This window comes from Triticum aestivum, chromosome 4B (genome assembly GCF_018294505.1).
Source record: "Triticum aestivum cultivar Chinese Spring chromosome 4B, IWGSC CS RefSeq v2.1, whole genome shotgun sequence".
Classification (NCBI taxonomy): domain Eukaryota; kingdom Viridiplantae; phylum Streptophyta; class Magnoliopsida; order Poales; family Poaceae; genus Triticum; species Triticum aestivum.
This window is the reverse complement of record NC_057804.1, coordinates 416,443,896-416,462,910: the sequence shown is the minus strand read 5'-3', so window position 1 is coordinate 416,462,910 and position 19,015 is coordinate 416,443,896. Positions and strand designations below refer to the sequence as shown.

Sequence of the window (19,015 nt, the reverse complement as noted above, 5' to 3'; positions counted from 1 at the left end):
CCTACCTTGACCAGCCCACCTAGAAACTACTGTTCAAGATTGTGGGCGCTACCTACCGATTTACTTTGTCCAAAATAAACCTACCGATTTACTACAATTTGGCAATCACAGCGACTATATCTCTCATCACGCGAGAGTTTCTTCTGTTTCGCTAAAGCGCTTTCCCCTGCGATGTTTTTCAGCATCACACCACAGTTTCTTCTGTGTCGTTCGCAGGTTCATGTGATTTTTTTGTTTCTTTCTTCGGTTTCTCATTGTTTTCTCATTAGTTTCTCCTATTTTTCTGTTTTTATTTGTTTTAAACATTTTTCTTTGTTTCTTCTTGGTTTGCACCGGTTTCTTTGGTTTATCCTTGGTTTTTCATTGTTTTTTTCTTTCCTTTCATTTTTCTTTATTTTTCTTTGATTTGTTCGTTTCCTTCTCGTTTTTCATCATCGATTTTTTCTGTTTGTCTTTGTTTCTTTGTCGGTTTTCATTATTTCCATTATTTTCAATGATTTCTTTGTTCTTTTGTATTTATAGGTTTTCTTTGTTTTGCTTAGGTTTTTAGTTGATTTTCTTAGGTTTATTTATCAGTTTTCATTGTTTTACGTTTTATTTGTACTTGTTTCTTCGGTTTTCATTATCTTTTTTTGTTTCCTTTGTTTTTTTCAATGGTTTACTCATTTTCTTTGTTTCTTTTGGTTTTCATTCTAAATATTCCATATACATCAAGAACATTTTTCTAATACACATTTAACATGTTTCAAATACAACTTTAACAACTTTTGAGTACACGATCAAAAAATTTCTGTACACAACTTTAACATTCTTCCAGTAGAAGATTACAGTTTTTTAAGTGCATGGTCAACATTTTTTCTATACACTTTTTTTATATTTTCCAGATACAACATTAACATTTTTCTGATACATGGTTAACATTTTCAATATGCAAACTTAACATTTGCAAATGCTTGATTAACATTTATTCAGGTACAAGATTAACATTTTTTAATGTTCCATATTTATTCTATCATATTTAACATTATTGAGATGCAAGATTAATATTTTTAATACATGTTATACATTTTTTCTATACACATTTAAAATTTTTAAAATGCAAGATTAATATTTTGAAATGCTTGTTTAGCTTTTTTTTCATATGCTTGATTTACATTTGTTAAATACATGATTAACATTTTCATATACACGAGAAATATTTTCTCTATACACATTTAACAGTTTTCAAACACACAGTTAATATATATTTCAAATGTTTACCGTAAACTGTTTTTGTGATATGTTTTCTTTAGAATGTTGGAAAGTATAAACAAAAGTAAAAGAAAAACAAGATTGTGGCTTCCAGCTCACCTGGGCCGGTCTATCTTGCGCTGTCCTTGACGCGAGTGTTCCGTTAGTCTCGCTATAAGCAAGACATAGGGGCGACCCTTGGTTAACATATATTTCAAATGTCTAATGTAAAATGTTTTTTTGTGATATGTTTTATTTAGAATATTGGGAAATATAAACAAAAGTAAAATAAAAAAAGATTGTGGCTTCCGGCGCACCAGAGCCGGCCCATCTTGCGCTGTCCTTGACGCAAGGGTTCCCTATGTCTCGCTATAAGCAAGACATAGGGGCGCCCTCTAGCGATTTCCCGTGAAATCATTAATTAATCAGCACTCTATGAAAAGGTCACTCCCACTTGTCGCAACCTGAGAGTTTTTTCTTTTTAGGTAGATCCGTTTATTTAAATGTTTTATCTTATATATCATATGTCCAAATCTTAAACCGTTTTCATTGTTGGATTCCTTGCGTGAAGATCTTCAAAACTGGATCCCATGCTGATAGGTTTTGATGAGTTATTTTTTACAGAAAAAGGAACCGAGAGCACGTGTTTTTCCTTTCCGAAAGAGGCAAGATTGTGGCTCTTGCGGAAGCAAAAATGTGTCTCCACGATAAATAAACACGTGTCTCTTGCGGGAAAAAAAAGAAAATACGGGTTTTCCGTTTTTGAGAGGCACAGCCGTGCCTCTTGCGAAAGGAAAAAAATAAAACATGTTTCTTTCCGTTTCCAAGAGGGATGATCATACCTCTCACGAAAAGCAAATCCGTACCTCTCGTGAAAGTAAAACAAAAAAAATGTATGATTTTTTTTCGGTTTTGAGAGGCACAACGAAAAAGCAAAAAAAGAAGAACACATTTTTATATGTATTTTTTTGTCCAAAAGCTTAAAATAACTGAAAAAATGAAAAGCCTTTTTCTGAAAAAACATCTAAAAAGCAGAAAACACATGCGAGAAAGAAAAAACAAAATCTGAAGAGAGCGCTCATAAGCACGTGCTGCGCTCTCAGTTCACTTCAAGTGACCTTTAGGGATGGTCCCGAAGAAGGGCTCTTTCATTAGGCACGTGCTTACTTTGCGACCAGCATACGTGCTTACTAGGCTGAAAGAACAGAAGATATGCCTTTCTCATCCCACTACAACCAGCTGCACGATCCCATATAGTTGGATTACTTTGCGACAGAAAATCATGGCCTATCACATAGACCGGGTTGCATAAGGTTTTCTATTCATGTGATCCAAGTGTCTTCTACGGCAAATTCTATGCAAGCTTTTCCCCGGAAAAAAAAGTCCTATGCAACGGTTATGTGCCAAATAAAGTGTGCATACAAACTAATCTGTGATTGGATGGCTAGATGGATAGTGGTTTCCCTAACTCATCAGGGTTCAATTCCCGATGCTCGCATTTATTCTGAATTTTCTTCAGAATTCTCGGCGATTCGTGTTCAGTGGAAGGAGACGTTCTTGTCTACTACGAGGCGCCTACTGTGACTTTGTAAAATGTCAAAATGATCTCGAAGGTGCTCATAGAGGTAGGATGTGCATATGTAGATTTATAAGGATGAGTATATGCACGTATATACGAGCGCTTCCGTCTATACTATGTTAAAAAAATAGTGTACATGGTAAAAGGCGACCACACCCCGAGTGAGCAGAGTTTAGTAGTGGGCCGATCGTACTCCTCCATCTGGTTTTGTGAACATTCTAGAATATTCAACACACTATTTTTCTCCCTTTTATTCATTCGGCTTTTCAGTTCTTGCTTTTTGTTTTCTTTCTTTTCTTTTTTTAATGTTTGTTCTTTTTATTTTTATTTTATTTTTAATTTTTAAATTCGTTAAATTTTTCAAAATATACAAACCTTTCCAATGTTCATGAGCTTTTTCAGATCCATTGGCACTTTATTTAAATTCACAGATATTTTTCAATTCGTGTATACTTTTTACAAATGACTGGTTTTTCTATTTTCATGAATGTTTTTTAAAACTCACGTTTTTTTCCAAGTTCTCAAGTTCATTTTAATAAAACGACCGCCCCAAATCTACCTCTACCTAATAATAAATAATAAATAATAAATAATAAATAATAAATAATAATAATATAATAAATAAAAAATAATAAATAATAAATAATAAATAATAAATAATAATAATAAATAATAAATAATAATAATAAATAATAAATAATAAATAATAATAATAATAATAAATAATAACAATAAATAACAAATAATAAATAATAAATAATAAATAATAATAAATAATAATAAATAATAATAACAATAAATAACAAATAATAAATAATAAATAATAAATAATAAATAATAATAAATAATAATAAATAATAATAGTAATAATAAATAATAAACAATAAATAATAAATAATATAATAAATAATAAATAATAAATAATAGTAATAATAAATAATAAATAATAAATAATAAATAATAATAATAAATAATAATGATAAATAATAATAATAATAAATAATAAATAATAATAATAATAAATAATAAATAATAATAATAAATATTTCCCTACTAATAAAGCACGGAATGCTTCTGGTCGCCCGTCGTCGCTAGCGATTTTGCATAAAAGTCCTTCAGTTTATTCGAATTCAACCCGCAGTCCCTGTTTTAGTGGATAACGTTTCACTTTTACAAAAATAACCCTGAAAACCCAGCCCAAATCAGACCGCTCCGCCTCCCGCTGCTCCATCCTGCCCGAGCTCCCCTCGCCCCCGCAAGCCGCCTCGCCGGCGACCCCACACCTCCGCCGCGCCCCGCCGCCTCGCCCCTTCCCTCCTTCCTCTCGATCTCCTCTCACCTCTGTCTCTCTTTCTTGCTGAACAGGGACCTCCAGGAGGGCCATGGCGCCACTAGCCCTCGATCTCGCCAGATCCGGCCGCCTCCACGCCAAATCCGCCGGAAATGGATCCATCCCGTCCAGATCCACCCGGATCCGACCGGGCCCCCCATCCTCGCCACTGGAGCACGACGGTCGGCGGGAGCGGCATGACGTCGGGTATGTATGAGAGAAGAGAGAGATGAGCAGGAGAGAAAAAGGGAGGACAAGAGGAGGCCAGAGGAAGAGAGATGGGAGCGGTGACCGCGTACGACCGCCCCGACCACACGGTCGCGGCTTGGCCACCGCGGCCTCCGCGCGGAGCTTCGCGACTACGACCAGCCGGAGGTGGAGGCCATCATGTGGTGGGCCGTCAGGTCGGGCTTCAGGGACAACGTCGTCCTGCTCCGCAAGGTCATCGGCCCCTACCTCAGCGCTAACGGCAGGTGCGTCAACGTCGACCACAGAGCCAGCTTCCCCTCCAGTATTGGATCGTCGAGCGCTTCCCTGCCAGGGAAGATGGCATACCTGCCTTTCCTGCCCTGCATCTGGTGAGTTCGCCATGACAGACCCACTTCTTGGTACCTCTCCTTCTTTCCTTCGCATGCCCGAGCTCCTCCCTGTAAGCTGGCTGGGAGGGCTCGTGCTCGCCGCCACCGCCAGCCGGTCCTCCCTGCACTTGCCCGCGACCTCTCCGCCCCCTCTACACCGCCCTACACCTCAACTTCAGACGCACATGTGTTTGTGGATGTTCTCGGTTATTTTTTGCACACAAGGTGTTTGTGTGTTTGTCTGAGCCAGTTTCAGTCACAGATCCTTGAAGTAAACTCCCACATACGAGATTAGCTCTCCTTCCATATGATTCAAAAAATGGTAGGATGGTGGGAGTTAATTGGGATACTAGAATAATGGGTTGCTAATTAATTTACATCATGTGGAGTCTCAAGACACATGGGTACGCTGGCTCCTATTGTTTGACAAATTTATATTGAACTTTCTTTAATCGTATAAAGGAGTTGCAGTTAGGTGTTGCCCTTTTTTATGCCTAGACACAGCAGCTCCAATAACATCTGGACGCTCATGGTGAGATATATTAATTATTCTTATAATGGTCATCTGAATTTGCAGAGACAATTAGATTTTGGAAGCAGGAATCCTTTCCTCATAAGATGGATGAGCTGTAGGATTTGATTCTGTTCAGCTTGAATTAGTTTTTCATCATCATGTTCTATGTATTAGGAATTCATGCCTTACAGCTCTAATTTTTTCGCATTGTTGGTGTATGCTGGGAGTCACATTGTTATGCATGCTAGCAAACAGTAGGATTGAAAGTCTTACCCTGTTGGTTATTAATATCTTTTCCACTATAGTGAGATTCAGCAATTTAATTCGTATTAAGGTCACACAAACAGTTTGGTTTTCAGATTTGTCTTGACAAACATATTTGGTTCAACAATTTAATTCGTATTAAAGTCACACAAGCAGTTTGATTTTTAGATTTGTCTTGACAAACATATTTTTGCAGATTATCCTTACATAAGCAATTGATTTCTGCAAGTTCCTTTCACTTCTTATTTATTTCTTCACTTGGTTATGATGTACTGCTATTCGTTTTCATGATGATTCATGCATTTTGTAGTTTTCACTCACAGAATGTTCTCTCTAAACAAGATTGGTTCCCATTCTTACAGTGAAGTAGCTACTGAGCAGTGAGGCCATCGAGCGACACCAGACCGCGGGACAGCGTGAGAAGAGGCAGGGGGTGTCTGGCGGGATGGGGAAGACCACGAGGAAGTGTGGCGATGGAGTGCAATCCCGAAGAAGAAGAACATTGCAAAGAAAGACCCTAGCCAAGCGCCACCCAATTCTCTTTCATTGACCTATCTAATGGCCATCAATTCAATTGGTCCAAGCTGCTGCGTTTGACCTTCCCACTGACCCACTACATCCTCGCTCAGCTGCTTCTGCTATGTTTCTTCTCCATGGCATTGTCGGCTGCCAGTGTGCCTGACATCATGCCTATGTGACCTCATATCATGCTCCTCTACGTGTTCTTCTCACCCTGGTTCCATGAGGAGAGATGTTGTTCTGTGGTTCTGTAGCTCTACTCCATAGCAATGATGGAGTCGCCTCCAGATGGGATAGCAATTATCTCGGGATCATGGTGAGGTTACTGAGTCGACCCTTCATTTGGCTCTATTCGTGTGGATCTATTCATGTGCATCCGTAAACTGTATTTAGGTACAACTATTGTTCTAGCACTTGTGTTTATTATTTTTGTAAAAAAAAGATATCTTGATCTCATTAAATTGGGGTTTTATGTTGACATGAAATTCTAACTGAATTTGCTATTTAGCTGACAATTCCAACAATTTCTTGTATTGTATTTGCATGTACGGAGCTGCCTAAGCAACGGCCAGGGGGCATATGCTTCTCCTACCACTAACATCTTCATCCTATTTGAGCCAGAATAGCTTTGGTGCCCTCTCTCGCTCATGGTGAGGCCGTGCACGCTTGCCATGGTTGTGGCTACGAAATCTCAGACTGAGTCGCTTCGGTCGGGCACTATTCAGGTACAACTCACTTTGCTCCACCATTGTTGGTTGCTGTGCATCACATGCTTGAGGAAATTCAGAGATGGTGTTGATCTTGCTCTTGCTAGACCATCCTTGTTGTAAATCGTTATTGGGTTCTAGCTAGGGTCTTAGGAATTGATAATTTCTAGATTGTATCACTGAAAATGTAGTTCTTATAAGATTCTCATTGTCAAGTTGTTATGGCAGCATGAGTGAAAATATGTTCCTTTTAAATGCTTAGATTCTATAGAAACCTCTAATCTATATCCTAAATTACTGTATTGTGTGCTCTTGTAAAATAAACTGTATATATTGATTCAATTTATATATGTAGTACAATGATTTTGCTCACATCACAAATATCTAACAACAAGAGTGGTACTGAGTTCACTTGCAACCAAAACATTTAAATTCCAGTTCAACATTGCATATTCCTATCTAATAAACGGTCAGATGTTTCAGATTAATGTGGGAATTTCTAGCACATTCCTCTTTTACGGTGACGCTAGATTCGAATTTGAAGGCGTACTTGCCCCTGAGCTGGCGGTGCATGAGGACAACGACGACAAAATTCTGGCATCGTCTCCAAGCTCCGTCGCAAGCAACGCAGGAACGCCTCAGGCTCAAAGTCGGGTTGCTGTGCAGGCGAGCGGCAGCAGCCACTTACGTCTCTTCCAAGAAGGGCGCCACCTTGGAGGAGCATAACGACACCAGCTGCAGCGGCGCACGAGCCAACAAAGGGGCAGGACCATTGGAGACGACGGACACAGAGGTGCATGCTAGGCATGCCGATCATCAGACACTAGGGAGCGATCCCACCCGTGATGCCGCAGTACACGCAGCCGTCGCCGCCACCGCCACATGCCATGATCTACGGGCAAGTGCCTGCTCAGCAGCGTACAAGAGAGATCACCGCGGGGCCCTACTCGCCAAGACGATGCTTCTCTTATCGTGCTTATTTACTTGCCTTCTATGTGTGACGAGAAGGAGCGGGAGATTCAGAGGCTCAGGTTGGCATCACTAGGTGAGTTCCCTGCTGATTTGTCGAGCACGGGATATAGACTATAGTCGGGTTCCTTCCTAACTCTGCTGGGCCTAATGAAGAGAAAGAATCAACTTTTGAGATTAATTGGCTAGATCCAAGCAGGCAGCTGCACAACATCGTCAAGGAGAAGATGAGAACAATGCGATGTTCAAAGAAGCAGGCTCCAGTTTTGGTAAATGAGTAGTGATGTTGCAACCACCAAAACAAATCTGAAAAATAAGACAAAGACAAACAGGTTGAGAGGTTGGTTAATGATATGGAAGATCAAGTAAAAAAACGAATTATTGGAAGCCCCGGCAAGCAAAGTAAAGAAAACCCTACTTAACTTGATCACAAAGGTTGGATCGTGCAAGTACATGTTGTATAAGTTTACTAGGTTGGGACAGGTCGTACTGGTGGTTGCTGGCAGAATTCTGATGTGATTCACATGTTCTTCAGTTCAGAAGATGAAACAAAAACTCTCCAAAGAGGGGAAACAAGCACAGATAAAGCCTGAAGAGATATGCAATTTGGACTTATAGGAACTGTCACTTCATTATTATAGTGGAGTTAAAGGAAATAGGAGGCATGAAAACATGACGAGCGAGGAAAGATCACTGCTACGCAAGAAAAAATGCAAGTCCATGTGATTTTGCAATAGGAGAGGCTTAGACTTTCAGGGTTTTTACTTGAAAAATCGCATTTGGTACTTTTGAGTATTTTTTATACTGTTTTGCTCAATCAAAATTCACCACATGTTTTTGTTAAAACCCCGTTGCAACGCACGGGCATTTTTACTTAGTAGTAGTAGTAGTAATAATAAAGCAAATAGTGTTTCTGTCGTCCGTCATCTAAATTACCTCCGAAATTGTGAATATTTACCCGCCATGCCACCAGTAAGTAGAAAAAAACGTTTCGTTTCTTATATTTTTTTTGCCGCGGTCAGCTTAGGTCAATAGGTCGGAATCCCATCCAGTAGAAAAATCATACATGTAGTGCAGTGGTTGGGGCCTTTGGCTACCACGCTGGAGATCGTGGGTTCGAACCCCCTTTAAACCTTTTTTTTTTAAAGATCAAATACTTTTAAAAATATTCATATCTTTTAAATCCTAACTCCAAATCTAACATGTCATATATGAAAATCCATCAGAAAAATGTGTAGATTCCAAATATGCTATTATCATGCATGTTAATAATTTTTAAAATTAGTGCCAAGCCCAACAAAACATTGGTTCCGTTGATCTTTATTTTAGATAGCAATGGCATGTGGGTTAATGATTAACCTCAATCTCGGAAGAGCTCTGGGCCTTCCTTCATGCAGGGAATGAAAGGAGTGAAATGGATGCGGTAGTCGTCTTATGGTCTGCAGTGAACCTTCTAGCTTGTAACTAATATTGTTTGCCTTTTTTCTTTTGTTTCGGTCACTTTACAATGGCCTATATACTCTGTAACCTGTCAGTTTCCTCTTAACTAATGAAAAGCGGTGCCGGTTGCATTTCATCAAAAATAAACAAGCAACCACTTGAGAATTATTTATAACGGCACTGTTTCAACGGTAATTTGCTTGCCCAAAACTTGGTAATTTGTCTTCTTTGAAAATCCATCAGAAAAATGTGTAGATTCCAAATATGCTATTATCATGCATGTTAATAATTTTTAAAATTAGTGCCAAGCCCAACAAAACATTGGTTCCGTTGATCTTTATTTTAGATAGCAATGACATGTGGGTTAATGATTCACCTCAATCTCGGAAGAGCTCTGAGCCTTCCTTCATGCAGGGAATGAAAGGAGTGAAATGGATGGGGTAGTCGTCTTATGGTCTGCAGTGAACCTTCTAGCTTGTAACTAATATTGTTTGCCTTTTCTCTTCTGTTTCGGTCACTTTACAATGGCCTGTATACTCTGTAACCTGTCAGTTTCCCTCTTAACTAATGAAAAGCGGTGCCGGTTGCATTTCATCAAAAATAAACAAGCAACCACTTGAGAATTATTTATAACGGCACTGTTTGAACGGTAATTTGCTTGCCCAAAACTTGGTAATTTGTCTTCTTTGGATTATTTTTAGGAACAGTTTGCGACGGATGGCTACCTTGCATAGGTTCTGGATCAAGTAAATAATTAATTTACTCTAATTTTGTCAATAAACTAGACTTTTTGCCCAAAAATTCTGTCTTCTTTGAATTATTTATAGGGAAGAGAGGTCTGCAACGGTTGGCTACCTTGCATAGGTTTTGGAACAAATAAAATAATTAGTTACTTTAATTATGTCAATAAACTAGACTGTTTGTGGCTCACGGTTTAACACAATGTTCCTTTCACAAGGTGTGACGCTATGGCATATTAACTTGGAGGTAGCATCTAAATGGACCTGGCTTTGTTCCTTGAGGTGAGCATATATTGTTCATCTGCTCATGTCAATTGTAGAAGTTCCTTGATTCACCGTAGATGTAGTGAGGTACATTTGTTATATTTGCAAGTGTATACCATGACCACTGGTCGGCGAGACAAGAAGGATAAGCAACAATAGCATGCTATTAGCGAGACATTACTCAGAATGCTATAACGTTCTATTAGCAATGCCATAACATGTTTTTTTAAGTGAACGGTACATATGGGTACCTATGTTCAAATATTAGGGCATGCACATATTATTGGGTCATGTTTATTGCACTATGTTCTATGATATTGTTTTTCTCCCGTTGCAACGCACGGGCATTTTTGCTATGAAACAAAAAACGAATAGGGGAAGCGCAGCAAACAGGCAAAAGGAGCGAACAGGTGAAGCGCTAATGGGCTTTGGCCCAAAAATAGTCTGCCTGGGCGCTGGTCCAGCTTCTATTCTTTTTGGTTTTGGAAAGGTCGTAAAAGGTTCTTTACTTGTTTTCTGACTTTTTCTTCTGACAATTTTATCGAATTTGTCTTTATTTTTTCCTGTTTCTTTGTTTTTTTTCTTGTTTTTATTCATTTCCATTTTTTAAATTCGTAAATATTTTTTAAAATTTGGAAATGTATTTCTACTTCCTTTATGTGAAAATTATGTTTTGACGAGTATTTTAAATATCAATATTTGTAAAATTCATTAAGTTCTTAAATATCCGGATATTTTTGAAATTCATGAACATTTTTTATATGGTGAACTCTTTTTAATATTCCAGAACTTTTTTTCAATCCACAAACAATTTTCAAATCCATGAACAATTCACAAATTCTAGAACATTTTGAGACTCATGAAGCTTTTTATTAGAATCATCTTTCTAAACCCGTTAACACTTTCATGAACATTGTTTACATTCTTGACTATATTTCAGTTTAGGCGATCATTTTTTAAAATGTGACCATTTTTTCATGATTTTTTAAAACATCATTTTTTTAAATCCCATATAAATAATATAAAATTAGCTTAGAACTTGTTGACCTAGGCACATCGCAGTAGGTCCGTTAAATGAGTCGGCACATCGAGCTGACTGGCCTATTGCTCGTGGAATAGGAGCACCCATTGCGGTGGCCTGCCTACTGTTACAGTTCATGTCTCCAGTTCTGTGTCGAATGATATGTATCCCTTATTGTGATTCATATCACAGCGATCACCCACAACGGCTCGACATGGCCGGCACATTAGAGTGCGACAGTTCGCGTGGGAACAAAATGGTTTTAGGAAGCTTCTGGATGCTTCTCATCCAATTTTAGGAAGCTTATGGGTTGCTTTTTTAGCTCTTTTCTCTGTAGTTTTTTATTTTTATTTCTTTTTTCTTTATTTAGCCAATTTATTTTTTCCTTACCCCTTTATTTTTTTACATTTTCGAATTTACTGAACATTTTGTCCTATTCATGAATATTTTTTGAAATTTGAGAACATTTTTTAAAATTTACTAACATTTTCTGAATTCATGAGTCTTATAAATTTGTAAACAAAAAATCCACGAACAATTTTTCCAAATTCACAGACATGCGTTGAACTCACGAACATTTTTTAAAATATTTGTACATATTTTCAAAGTAAACTCTTTAACCGAACCCTCATAATTGAACTCCTCACCCTCGCGAACCCTCAAACTTAACTTCTCGGTCAAACTATATCCCACATGAAAATCTCACTTCCCCATCTTCATTCTTCCTTCTTCCTCGCACATGGTCAAAAAAGTCAACGAGATTCGTCCTCCATGACCCATAGTTTGGGCACTCTTTGTCCTAATGAGTTCTTCTCCTCTTCGCTCTCCAAGGACACGCCGACGAGGAGCACGGTTGCGGCCGAGGATGACGGAAAAGACGAGAAATCAAAGAAAAACTTCGCCGGAGTTCGGCGGGTTACACGGGCGTGGTCATGGAGGTCGTTGGGGAGGTCAGATGCGTGCTAGGGGGTGATGTGTGTTGCTGGGCGTCGGGGGAAGAGTGAGGCAAACATAATCATTTTGTTTTATATAAAGACTGTACAAGAGATCCATATAGTATAAATATGAGCACCAAGATTTAAACCCTTATGCGTAGAGTCATGCCCCATAACCCCACCAACACTAAGAGGCAAAGGAATCTTCCGCTGGGACTTGAAGGTGGCTGCTCAAATTTTAGCAGGAGCAGCAAAATTTGAGGCTTAACTCCTCAAATGTTTGAGGAATTAACCATTTGGGGATCGATTTGACTTAGCTCCTCATAATGAATTTTTTGAAGGAGTTAAAAGTTTTTGAGGATTCTGTTAGGGTTGCACTGAAGATTGTACAATGTATATGGATCCTGGTCGTGTGAGTTACTCCATTAATTGTAACGCCCCGGATTCGATGCGTCAGGTGTCTGCCAGTTATTCGCCGTAGTTAACATGTCATTTGCTTGCGTGTTGCACTTTGCCATGTCATCATGTGCATCTCATTTTGCATACGTTTTCGTTTCATGTATCCGAGTATTTTTCCCGTTGTCCGTTTTGTAATCCGGCACTCCTATGTCATCCGGCGTCCCCCTTTTGCCTCTTGTCGTGAGCGGGTGTTAAATGTTCTCGGAATGGACCGAGGGTTGCCAAGTGGCCTTGGTATAGCACCGGTAGACCGCCTGTCAAGTTTCGTGCCATTTGGAGGTCGTTTGGTACTCCAACGGTTAACCGGGTAACCGTAAAGCCCTCTTTGTGTTGCAGCCCAACACCCCTCCAAACTGTCTCAAAACCCAGCAAACCCACCTCTATGCTCTCCGTCGTTCGATCACGATCATGTGGGCGAAAACCGTGCCTCATTTGGAGTCTCCTAACTCCCTCTACCTATAAATATGTGCCCCTCCCCGAATTTTCGCGCAGTCCAACCCTAGCTTCGTCCTCTTCCCGCAGCCGGACACGTCCGGCCGCAGCCGGACATGTCCGCCCGTCCCCTCCGTCCAATCAGATCGCGCCACGTCATCGCCACCGCCGCCCTCCACCACTCCCGCGCCGCCACGTTACCGCCGCCAGCGCCCCACTTCACCGCGCCACCCGGGGCCCAGATCCGGCCCGCCCCGGGTCGAATCGGGCCGCGCCGGGCCCGTCCTCCGTCGCCGCTCGCCCGCAGGTCCCGGCCGCGCCGCCGCCTGCCGCCCGAGGCTCCGCCGCCCGCGCCTCGCCCCCGGCGCCGGCAACCTCGCCTCCGGTCACCGCCCGTCGTCCCCGAGGGCCCCCGCCTCCATTCGTCGCCGCGTCGGAGCGCCTCCCCGTCAGCGCGCCTCCCGGCCGGACTCCGTCGTCCCAGCGCGGCCCCGCGCCGCCGTCCGCCGTCCCCGGCCGGCGCCACCCTCCGCCGCCCGTGCTCCGCCCCGCCGCCTGCTCGTCGTCCCCTCGCCGGCCCTCCTCCGGTGGAACTCCGTCCGCCTCGTCGCCCCGTCTCCGGCGAGATTTCTCCAGCCGCGCCTCGGTTTCCGTGCAACCTAGATTTGAGGTTGACCCCCCCTCGTTTTTCTCTAAGTCCCGAGATATTTTTGCATAATGTTTCCCTATTCATCATGCCATAACTTGTTGCATATTGCCCCGTTTCGTGCGTGTAATATGTCAAAATGTTCGTTGGGAGATGCTCTTTATTTCATTCCATTGTGCCATGCTTGTTTGAGTTGATCTAGATGCCTGAATCATTGTTGCAAGTGTGATATATGATGTTGTCTGCTGTCTGTTAACAGAACATGTTTATTTGTCATTTTTGCCATGTTTGATGTGTGCATCCTATGAGGTTGATGTCTACATGTGTTTTGAACTACATCATGCCATCTTTACAGGGGTGTATGCCATGTATTTTTGTGATCAATATGGTGACTAGTACAAGCATGCAAACTAGGCTTCGTGATGTTGCTGATTTCAGTCCCTGTTCTGCTGTTATTTTTATGCCATGTAAACTTGATGCTACAGAGAGATCCAAGCATATTTTGAGATACTTCAGTAAGGATGTTTTGAACATATGGATATTCTTTATCCATTCATGCCCTGTTTGCAATTATAGAGTAGTCTAACATGTCATTTTCTTGCTCTACTTTTGATATAAAATGTTTCCTGGCAGATTGTTTACATGTTAATCAATTTTGCCAAGGTTTTTGTAGTTGGTCCTTGCCTGCTATGAACTTGTTCTTGCCTTGGTTAGTTTCATAAACATGTCTTATTGCTGATGCTATGCTTATCTTGTCATGCAATGACTTGTGGTGAGTGAATCGAGCTTGTTAAGTAGGGTACTTGCTGTTACTGTTTTGCTAGGCTGTTTCTGTTATATTTTGTTGCTATGTAAACATGTTACTACAAGTCATTCTATGTATAATCTGGAGATGTTTACTACGGATGTTTTGTTATACATGTCATGCTCTATCCATCCATGCCCCTGGTTGCATTTATAGCTTGTTGTAATCTTGCTCCAATGTTGCTAAATAATGTTGCTGTCAGCCTGTTAACATTAAGTTCCATATTGCCATGATTGTTGCTAGTGATCCATGCATCCTATAAACTTTCTCTTCCCATGCTTAGCTTCATAAACATGTATTCTTATTGTTGGTTGCCTTTTCATGCCATGAATTGCTCTGTGGTGAGTGGTACAAGCTCACCAACATGCCTACTTATCGGTGTTCCTGCCATGTTTGAATCTGTCTTTTAACTTGCCATGTTTACATGGGTGCCATCATATTTTCTGATCCTTTTTGGCTCATGGTTAGTAAGGGACTTTTGTTCTATGCAATTAGTAGATTCATACCATGCCTTTGTTTGTCATGATAAGTTCCTGTAATATGTTGTTTGATAGCTCTAAACATTGCAACCTGATGTTATTTCTGTAAAGTCTGAAACTATTATTATTTGCAATCTTGCCATGTGTGTTTGAGCATGTTCTAGTGTTTTCTGGAGATAGCTCAGTGTTCATGTTTTGTTATGCTTTACCTGTACATCATGTCAATGCCTTTTGTTCTCATGTCGTGGTGCTGTAGCATGTTGTTTTGGTGCTTGCAATATGCCTAGTTGCTGTTTTGGACAGCTTGTCCTTTAAACTTGTTTCATGTGTGTGTGTGTTGAACCGTTGCTCCGTTTTGAGTGTGCGCTATATGAAACTTGCTTGATTTTGCATGTAGCTTCATATTATCATGTTGCATCCTTGTTTTGAGGTGTCTGCTTGATGTTTGGGTGCATTTTGCATCAATGCCATGTTTAACTTGTTTTGCTCATATCTTCTAGGCCGTAGCTCTGAACTAAATGAACTTTATATGTAACTTGACTAGAATCTCGTGTAGATCATCTTGGTGCATCTTAACTTGCTGTTTAACAACTTGAACATAAGGTTTATTCAGATCTGGACTAATTTCGAAATTTGCATATGAGGACTTACCGGAATTATTATATGTTGCTTCCGGCCTCATTTAAACTTGCCTTGATGTGTTGTTCTTGTCTGCATCATCTCTTGCCATGAGTAGCTTCATGTAGTCTTGCCTTGCATCATACTTGGTTGAGCATCATGTCTTGTATATGTGTGGTGTGTTTACCATGTTGTGTGCTTCTTCTCGATAGTTCACGTTTCGTTGCGATCGTGAGGATTCGTTCGTCTACGCTTGGTTCGTCTTCGTGGCTTCATCTTCTTCATGGACTCGTTCTTCTTCCTAGCGGGATTTCAGGAAAGATGACCGCTACCCTGGATCTCACTACTATCATTGCTATGCTAGTTGCTTCGTTCTATCGCTTTGCCGCGTTACCTATCTTTTACTCATCAAGCCTCCCAAATTGCCATGAACCTCTAACCTTTGACACCCTTCCTAGAAAACCATTGTTTGGCTATGTTACCACTTTGCTCAGCCCCTCTTATAGCGCTGTTAGTTGCAGGTGAAGTTTAAGATTGCTCCATGGTGGACAGGTTTATGTTGGGATATCACAATATCTCTTATTTAATTAATGCATCTATATACTTGGTAAAGGGTGGAAGGCTCGGCCTTATGCCTAGTGTTTGGTTCCACTCTTGCCGCCCTAGTTTCCGTCAATACCGGTGTTATGTTCCCGGATTTTGCGTTCCTTACGCGGTTGGGTGATTTATGGGACCCCCTTGATAGTTCGCTTTGAATAAAACTCCTCTAGCAAGGCCCAATCTTAGTTTTACCATTTGCCTCACCACCACCTACTTTTCCCTTGGGAGTAATTAACCCAAGGGTCATCTTTATTATAGCCCCCCCCGGGCCAATGCTTGTCTAAGTGTTGGTCTGAACCAGAGCCAATTGCAGCGCCACCTCGGGGAAACTTGAGGGCTGGTTTTAGTTGTATGTAGTGTTCATCCGGTGTTGCCCTGAGAACGAGATATGTGCAGCTTCTATCAGGATTGCCGGCGCATCGGGCAGTCTTGCTGGACTTGTTTTACCATTGTCGAAATGACTTGTAAACTGGGATTCCGAGTCTGATCGGGTCTTCGTGGGAGAAGGTATATCCTTCGTTGATCACGAGAGCTTATCATGGGCTAAGTTGGGACACCCCTGCAGGGTATAAACTTTCGAAAGCCGTGCCCGCGGTTATGCGGTAGATGGGAATTTGTTAATGTCCGATTGTAGATAACTTGACACCAGATCTGAATTAAAATGCATCAACCGTGTGTGTAGCCGTGATGGTCTATTTTCGGCGGAGTCCGGGAAGTGAACACGGTTTTTGGGTTATGTTTGATGTAAGTAGGAGTTCAGGATCACTTCTTGATCATTGCTAGCTTCACGACCGTTCCTTTGCTTCTCTTCTCGCTCTTATTTGCGTATGTTAGCCACCATATATGCTTAGTCGCTGCTGCAACCTCACCACTTTACCCCTTCCTTTCCCATTAAGCTTTGCTAGTCTTGATACCCATGATAATGGGATTGTTGAGTCCTCGTGGCTCACAGATTACTGCAACAACAGTTGCAGGTACAGGTTATGCGATGATCATGACGCGAGAGCGATGTTTGCTTGTTTTGGAGTTCTTCTTCTGCTTCTTCTTCGATCAGGGAATAGGTTCTAGGTCGGCAGCCTGGGCTAGCAGGGTGGATTTCGTTTGAGTTTCTGTTTGTGTTTCATCCGTAGTTGGATGGTGATCTTATGTAAGATGATGTTGTATTCGTGTGGCATTGTATGCCTTATGTATGTATCCCCATCTATTATGTAATGTTGATGTAATGATATCCACCTTGCAAAAGCGTTTCAATATGCGGTTCTATCCTTGGTGGGACCTTCGAGTCTCTTTAGGATAGTATCGCATATTGGGCGTGACAAGTTGGTATCAGAGCCTCGACCGACCTTAGGAGCCCCCTTGATTGATCATGTAGTTTGGCCGTTGTCGAGTCTAGAAGAAAACTGTTTTCAGAGTCTAGTTATATCGGAGAGTAGGAATTCTTTTTACTCCTCAGTCCCTTCGTCGCTCTGGTCAGGAATCTTGACGTAGGTGTTTTGAATTACTTCTCTTCCCCTTCAAATTTTTCTTTAGGATCACGCAGTTGGTTTTCCGATCGTTGGTTCTCTCCTCTTTTCATCCGGTGCATTTCTCGTCAAGTCGACTCGAGCCTCTTCGTCTTTGCCAAGTTCAATCCTCAGTCGTTTTATTTTTCCCACCCGCCCACCCCTTTTCTCCTCGGAGCCGGAGTCCGTAATCGAGTATGCTTTCTACTCGTGCAAAATCTTTGCTTTCTTTCCTAAATGATTTCAACCGGTGTTTCTCTTTAAGATATTCGTCGGTTCTCCCTTCCTGTTGCCTTTGTTTTCCCGCCCTCCCACCCTCTTCTTCCCGGAGCCTGAGTCTGCTTCGAGCATCAATTTCATTCGTGGGGAGCCTCTTCAGTATTCCCTCAATCACTTCAACCGGTGAATTCTCTTTTGTTCGACATTCTTCATCTCTTTTTCTTCTCCGGTGGATTCAATTCAAGTTTTCGGTAGTGATTATATTCTTTTCCTCGGCTCAAGTGTTTTCCCTGCTCGTTCGCCTCTCGCAAGTTTGTCCTTCCGGAGTGTTCAAGACATCTCAGGAGATCCGTCTGTGTTCCAATTAAGTCGAGGTTGCCACCTTATTCAAATATTTCAGTTGTTCCGGTGCATCATCTATCTGTTCAACAATCCTTTTCAACGGAGTTATCTCTTCAGTGGGCCCTAACCACAAGTCTTTTTCCAGGATCTTACCTGACTCTTCAAATTTCCCGGAGTTATTCTTAAACTCTTTTCAAGTGTGACGTAAGAATGGATTCCATCAGTCACATGCCTTTCAAGATCGATTTCAAATCATTTCATTGTTGGCTCAACCTTTTCGGTTTTCATTCTACCGGAGTATGTCAGGAGTTGTTTTTCCATTTCTTTTCATCGGAGGCCATCATTCCAGAAGAATTCTTCATCCTCACATTTCAGTTACCGTTATCCAATTATTCCGGTGCTTCCTTCAAGTGTTCTTTAATCAGCTCATGATCTCTTTGTCCTTTTGCATCTAAATCCCCTCGAGCATATTGGTTCTTCTAATCCTTCCCGGTGTTTCATTCTCTTTCATCAGTCATTTCCGAATTCTAATGGTGGTTCTTTCAGATTCTTTTTCCTTGATTATCATTTTAATCCATTCATTCTTTTCAATCCTACCGGTGGTTCATGAAGATTTTCTCAAGTTTTGTGCTATGTTCCCCCTTAATCCTTTTTCAATAAGAATAAGTTGCATGCCAAATCCTCTCGTCAACCATTAAATTGGATGAGGATAAGCATAACGTAATTCTTATTCTTATTTCATCATCGTCTAGTAATCCCTTTTCTTCAGAGTTTGTTCGTGAGGAATAGAATCTAGTTCCAAGTGTTCTCCATCTTTTCTTTT

General features: G+C 41.0%; 1 long non-coding RNA gene across 1 annotated transcript; it reads left to right on the top strand.

The window, feature by feature from the left end:
• Positions 1 to 4,011: 4,011 nt before the first annotated feature.
• Positions 4,012 to 8,019, top strand: LOC123092453 (uncharacterized). Its single transcript, XR_006444601.1, has 3 exons — positions 4,012 to 4,717; positions 5,858 to 6,739; positions 7,205 to 8,019. It is a non-coding gene; the product is annotated as an uncharacterized lncRNA (long non-coding RNA).
• The last annotated feature ends 10,996 nt before the right edge of the window (positions 8,020 to 19,015 follow it).